Consider the following 7844-nt stretch of genomic DNA (forward strand, 5'->3'; position numbering starts at 1 on the left):
GGTAAACGTGAGAACAACACGGAAGTAAAACTCAGAAGGAAATCACTAGCAACGGTCTCTGTCAGAGAGCATTATAAACGGTAAAATAAATAAGTTTAAGGTCTAACGGGAGAGAGAAAAGGAGAGATAAAAGGTTTAGCGCCAGCCGAGAGGGCAACAAGGTAATTGTTTTATTTGTGTTTAATAACTTTTGAATGTATGTATTTTCTGGTGCTATCAGAATGTATATGTATTGATTTGCCTTCTGTCTGTCTTAATTTGTTTAGTTCTTACGTTGGTTGATGATGAAAGGATAAAGGAAACCAAAGTAAACATCATAAAACCATCAGTCAAGGCTTAACTCTTTATTCGACTGGGGAGCTACAACGCCTCTTTCACATCTTAGTAAGGTAGACAACGAGCTCAACCTCATTTTCACCTAAATGAGGAATCCTCCGAGCTGGACAAATAACATTAGTCTCTATGTGCTGTGGGCGGTGTGCTACTGTATAAAGCCAATACGACCATGTTGAAAACTATCTAGAAACATACTGGTGTTTGTTATGGCAAGATCTGTACCCCTGGCCTGGCTGCCGGCAAATTCACAAAATGTTTTATTATTCGTGAAAAGCCGAGGGCGAACTACGGCATGCAGGTTATTTTCTTCTTCACGCAATTAAGACAACGTGACAATTTCTGACGCAGAAGAAGCAGAATGGATTCATCAGTTTTTCACAAATAACCCGAAAAAACGAAGAATATAGGTTGCAAATGGTAAATTGCTTGTTAAATCAGTTAGTCAGATTATGCCTGACATTATTGTTGTCAAGTAGCAATGATTGAAGCTTAATGTGCTGAGCTCAATCAAGCTAATGTTATTAATTTGCACTGCTCTGGCTAACGTCATTAGGCATTGATTAACTGAATGCTATTGCTAACTGTTACTTTGAACATCCATTTGCAATGATTCTGGCTGGATATTAAAGGACGGCTTTCCCGTGGGGAATATGAATATATATAAAATCTCACGCCCCTAAGGTTTTCGAATCCGTTGAAATTTTTGAAATTTGTTGTTCACAGCCTGAGCAATCAACCATCTCTCACATATTTTTTGGCCTCGCCGACGCGTTTTACGTCAGAGAGGCCAAGTCCGCCTTGCGGAAGTCGAGCACCTATGAACTACAAGTGTTGTGGGGGTGTGCCGCCATGGTTCCGCCTCTAGAGGTCCTCCACGCCCCTTCACAACTCTTGTACCAAAACAAAAGGCAGCCATTTTTCTTCCCCGCATCGGCTGACTGCTACGCTAGCTAACTTAGCTGCTCCTGAACCATGGCTGAAGCAAACTTATCCGATGAAATTCAAGTGTCTGATATGGATGAAGACGATTTTGATAGTGTGCTAATAAACTCTGACATTCAGGGCTACTTATATGAGCCAGAATACAGTGCAGAGGAATTGCTCCGTATGGAAGCAGAAGAAGAATTACAGGCGGACGAGGCAGGCTCCCCCCCAAGCCCTCCGCCACCCCGTGCGGGAGAGAACTTTTGGTGTCAATGCCGAAAATGTGGACCTATGCAGACAGAAGTGGAGTCGCTATGCTGCAGCGAATTTCACAGAGGCCAATTTCTTCTTGAAGAAGTGCCAGCACCCACGGACGACGGAGAGAGATGTCTAACGTTGCATCCAAGTTTTGTTCCGCACATGGATCGCTGGGTGTTGGAAACGTTTTTCCTGAGACCCAGGATCAATTGGAAAAGGCAGCCTCGGCCAGAAGGCCCAGACGGACGGTTGAGCATCGAGTAAGTATTGTACGCTAATACATAACAGCCTTTGTATTATGCCAGTTCAAGACAGTCGATGTTTTTCGATCCATAAAATATAAAAGGCGAAGATAGCAGTAGAAACTGCTTGAGCGTATATCAAACCAAACTAGTATCACAAAACATATGTGCGGATTATAAATATGCCGAATAGAACAGTGGCGTCTGGGCACAAATTAAATGACTAAATATGTGATGTTATTCTGAGCAATACAACGATACGTGAAATAATACGTCACTATACTGTTTTGGTGTTTGTGTTTTAACGTTAGTCTCGATATAGCAGTAGGTTATGAAGATAAATATGTAAACGGGTGGCCCGCTGTTTCAGAAAGAGATAGCCTACAGCCTTTCTATTGTTCCTTAGGGAGCGATGGAGGACACATGGTTTCGTGTCCTTACAAATGTACTATGTTTTAAGACATCCCTACTTTTTACTGTTTCATGTCTGTATGTTTTAGAATTAGGCTACATATTTAGTTCTGCTGCATATGAATTGCCCCCGGGGGGATAAATAAAATCTCTGCTCTACTGTACTGCTCTCAGCAATAGATTTTGGATTATACTACTTATCTGAACATTTTGTATCTAACGTCAACCACCTAACGTTACCCTGCAAATAGGCTTGCCGTTCTAATCTTGCATTTTGTCTGTGTTTCTTTCTTTCTCTCTTGCAGTCAGTGTCGCCTGACAGCCTATCGCCATTTCCTCGAATGGGTCCTGAGAGGAGAAAGACTTGGACGTTTTCGTCGTGTATTGTTGCCAGTGTTGTGATCGACACATTATGGACTGTACTGTATCATGAGAAATATGAATGAACATATCATGATGTAACAGGCTCTCTTCTTTGTCTTGACATTCCTGCTGGAGGGAGAACCAAATGGCTGGGTCACACCCTCCAGATACCAGCACAGCTGGATGCAGAGCCTGGAAGGGCTTGCCATTGTTTTTTATCCCTCAACCCCCAGGACGTTTAACACCTCCCGGAGCTTCAAAGACCAAGTGCCCCACAACCGAAAGGTGAACAGAGAGACCTTTCAGTTGAACTTACAGAATGGGTTGAGCCCACTCAAATAACACAAAGTAGGCTGGGCACAGCCCAACTCACCGAACGATGTGATTGGCCACCATGCATGCTCATTTTAATATGCAATCTCCAACAAAACTGTTGGAAAGCAGTTTTAACTATGAGTCTACAGTAAGCTTTCGCACGCAGCTGAACCAAGGGACTGGAGGGGCCAGGACCCGGCTCCCCTCCCCCGCTCGCTGCACCCCCTGAACAAAGGCCTAACCAGGCCTGACCACAGCCCCCAGGGGACTCCGAACCCACAGCAGGCCCAGGGATCGCCTACCAAGGCCGTAAGTCCCACCAGACATAGCATGCGTAAACTGAGATAGTTCCACTTAATCTCAGTTTAATTTAAGTCGGTATAGTGTTATAAGTCGCACGGAAAAGCCCTTCCTGTGCTTTCAAACTCGCGCGTAGACCAGCCGCTCTCCTTGCCCAGAGAAGCCCAGCTGGACCGCAAAAGCCGACAACAAGACCGTACCGCGAGCAGACCGCTCAGCAGACCAAGAGGAGCAGAAGAAGCAGAAGAGCCACACCGCAGCAGATCCAACCAACTGCTGCAGACGAAAGACGCCCAAGACAGACCGTGGCTTGCAACCAGCCACAGAGAGGGACCCAAAGCAGCAGACCTCGACTCCACGAGCAGAGAGACTGCACGTCAACCCCAGGCATCATCTGCACCCCCAGCAGACGTCCGCTGCCCGCTTTTCCAGGCCAGGGTGAACCGCGCTGCAGGCCATCGCTCCCACGAACCAACGCCATCCGCTCCACGGCACCCCAGAGGCGCGTGCAGAGCAACAGAGGAACCCGCTCACAAAGCGAGACCCACGTGAGAGTTTATGGTTTAATGGTTCTGGGCAGTTAGGGTTAAAATGCATTACCATGTATGTGTTGATTACAGTATCCTGTATGTTGATGTACCATGTTTGCACACTGTTGAATGATATAGACGCCCGAAGGTGAGCGCTAAGTTCAGAAGAACTTGGCGGCCATCAGCGGGCCACTCTCCTCTCTCCCTCTCCCTCTCACCCTCCCCCACTCTCTCGGCCTCCCAGCTGAGCCCGTTCAACCGGGAGGGCTAAGCTTGGAACGGTCTAGAGATGTTCAGAATGTCCACCCGCAAAAATACAGTTAAGCTGAATTAGAGAGTTTGATCAGTCACTCACACCGAGTGATCCAGGCTAAACAGTCCCTTCCTAAATTCGGCAAAACCGCCATTTTGAAACGGAGGCGGTCTTAACACGATCAGCCCGCCCCTCAGCCAATCCTGGGGTGACATAAGACACTCCGCCCTCTCCTCCCTCCTCCTCTCTCTCACACACACACACACACACACACACACACACACACACACACACACACACACACACACACACACAAGTACTAATTAACACACACACACACACATTCAAGCCTGCTTCGGACCGGCAGACGGAAATCATCGCACACACACACCCACACACACACACACACACACAGTGATATAATGTTGATTCATATTAGTTATTAGCGATAGATGTGGTAGAGTATTAGTCATAAAAGTAAATGTGATGAACTGATATTTTAATCATTATGTTAATGTCAATTGATATTGTGATTTATTAAATCTTTTTATTACATAATGCTATGAATCTTGGTGGTTATTCATGAGGTATTTTATCTGTGGAAATCTGTGACAGAAGCTTACGAACTTTGACCTTCAATTAACTGTACAATGTACACTATATCATTATGAGACTGATATGACAATTTGGTTTGGTGTCTAAACAAGTCATAACTTGACTTTTAGACAGGTCTGTAGCCTTAACTGCAGTGGTGCCCCGAATCTTACAGAGAATACAATATTTTCTGTCAAATCTAATAAATTTATGAATATTAATAATTCATAATTATTAATAATCATATTTCATAACCAAACCAGCTCCTGCGAGCACAACACCAGCGTGTGTTGTGTAGGCAATCAGAGGCATGTACCCCGCAAATGATGGACAATACCGTGGTTTTCAGGACACCCATATTGAAATCGCACGCCTCTTTCGAGAAGACATCTAAGGGCATCAATTTAACATTTATAGTAGGCTACATCATGGTCAATGTCATCTGAACAACTATTGGAAGTTTGAACAACGCTATTTGGACATCCACTGTTCATGCCACATCTTGTTTCCATAGGCTAATGTCACTATGTTCATTAAAATTTGAAATAGATTTTTCACATCTAATGTCTTTATTTGTTCCATTTGAAATCTCTCAGAATGTAGAAATATAAATCCTACATGCATCGTACAATCCCTAAAGTATCCATTTTTAAAGACAATGATTCTATAACTTTTTCATGTCAAGCACACTATGGAATGGCTCTCAGACCTTGTAATCCGCTCAGATCTCTCAATTGCATTAGTAAAAAGACTAACAGGGAATGACAGATTGATATTAAAGCAGCTACGAGCAACTTTTTCGATTGTTATTAAACAGTATAAATTTAATATCAATGCATCACATCTTACCTCTAATAGTCGACGAGAGCAACGCAGAGTAGTCTCGCTTGAACCCCGAGTGAATCGGCCAGTGTTAGTGTGTCTGTAGCCAGGGCAGATCAGGAAGTGAAATGAAACGGTTTGCAGCAGCCACTTCGGCCATAACCACAAAATAACTTCCAAAAACCTGTTAGAATATAACGAGAGATGTTCCCGCGAGTATGCGTGGCGTTCACATTGTTTATGTTATGTTGCTAGGCAGCGCAAACGGCGTTGGAAGGCAGCTGCGTTTCACTTCCTTGTTTCACTTCCGCGTTTCACTTCCGGGTTACCCGGTCCGGTCGCTCTAGAGAGCCCCCTGTTGGCGCGAGTTTAGACAGACTATAGACTTAATAATCACCTAAGGGAGCAATCTCAGATACACACGGCTTTGGTCTCGTCGACTATTAGAGGTAAGATGTGATGCATTGATATTAAATTTATACTGTTTAATAACAATCGAAAAAGTTGCTCGTAGCTGCTTTAAAGTGTTTCAGCCAATTTCCCTCAGCTAATAGCCGATTTCGAAGTCAGTTTTTTCTAGTCAACCACATGTAGTGCTAAGACAACTCCTCCATAATTAATCTAATCAAATAAAAATAAATCTATAACATTTATACAGGGACTTATCAGGTACGGAGTTTTTGATGACTTCATATTATTTGTTAATATGTTTTTTCTCCTATTATACTGTCTCATATAGCATATTGTAATAGCCTACTCCTCTTAATTACAAGAAATCCCACTTTTATATATCTATTTTATATCTCGCTGAGATTCTTGTAGTGTGAGCCATAGATTTGCGGACCATTATTTTTTCACAGCCATAGATTTGTTGTCATTATTTTGACGCAGTAGTATCTTTCTGCATTTATCATTTGATTACTATTAGAACTCTCGACCCCCCCCCACACCTTTTTTTCACCCATACCCATCCAAGGCAGTGAGCTGTACAATGGAGAGGGGGAGACGAGGGGAGGGTGGGCAGTCAGCAGCACTATCCAATGGGCTTAGGTGATGTGAGGGAGTTAGCCTAACTCCTGCTTTGTCCCAACTTACTGAGCGACTCCTGAGCACAATATGACTGAAGCGTGATGGGAAGTGGTCTAACCAATAAAAGTACTTTGTTATTATCAAATAGACAGAGAGAGGGCATGAACATGATACCTGCCAAATCCTGGAGAGTGTGGAAATGTGATAAGGGCATACATGTAACCACTCAGATAACCTCACATTATGGTGTGGTAAGGGTGACGTTCACCTAGAGGTGACTAGTTAGCACCCTAGCCACAGAGAACTTTGCAAGAAATACCTTTGTAAGGGTTACCAAATATACTAAATAAAAACAGATAAAATGTGTGCATTGCAGCTAACGACATGTAGTTGTCCATTTGTATTGCAAACAATGTCAAGTATAGTTAAAACTGTCATTTAAAAAAAGTCTGTATATTTGGAGTTTACACCAGTCACATAGAGCAGTGATTCCCAAGCAGGGGTACGTGTACCCCTAGGGGTACTTGAGCAGCTTGCAGGGGCTACCTGGGATGATTGGGTAATACAATTTACCTACAAAAAGATACAAAAAATATATATATATTCCAAGTCTTTTCATAAGCCCATTGTTATAATGTGATGTGTGTGCCGCATTGTTCTGTTACTGATAATGGCAGAAAAAAACTTAAAAGCCCAAACACCGGCAGTTCAGTGAAACAATATTTTGTATAGATTTACTTGTATGTAATGATAAACACGCATGAGTGAGGGGTACTATTGTCATGGAGAAACAGCTCAAGGGGTAGATAAGACAAAAGAGGTTGGGGACCACTGAACTAGGTCACAAATCTATTAGTGTTACACCAGATTGTGTGGAAAACACAGCCCTTTTCAAGATAGTTTAAATTCAAGTATATCCATAAGCTAGAAAACAACAAGTAAAATCTAGCAGTGTAATGTAAAATTAAAACGTATCCAATGTCCACTGCAGCTACGAACGGAGCTGTAGATTTTCATTTCAAACCCCCTCAGGTAAAAGCTACAGGGCCCGTAAGGTGCTCTTATACTCGAGCAAAGCTCCGATGGGGGTGGGGCCCCGCGAGTCTCCGTGAGTCACCGTGTAGACCTCGCGCTGGGGGTGATGCCATTATACTCAGAAAGTGATCAGCATGTATTGTACAATGGTGAGAACAGCCCGTGAAAAGTCGCAATGAAACTCTGTGCAGTACTGAGTGCGCTTTCACTCTCAAACGACCGCACATCAGCACATGAAGGACTCACCAAACTTGTTTTTACTGAAAGCCGTTTTTACTTCTCAGCCCTGATAGCCTACTACTCTGTGCTGCTTTTAATCTCTCTCAATAATGCTCTCAACACAACACATTTACTTGGTGAAATGACTAAAAACGAACAGTTGCAAATCTAAGTTTATAGCCTACCACATGGGTCAAGAAATGTGGCGAAAAC

Source organism: Poromitra crassiceps, assembly GCF_964638095.1.
Source record: "Poromitra crassiceps genome assembly, chromosome: 1".
NCBI lineage: Eukaryota > Metazoa > Chordata > Actinopteri > Beryciformes > Melamphaidae > Poromitra > Poromitra crassiceps.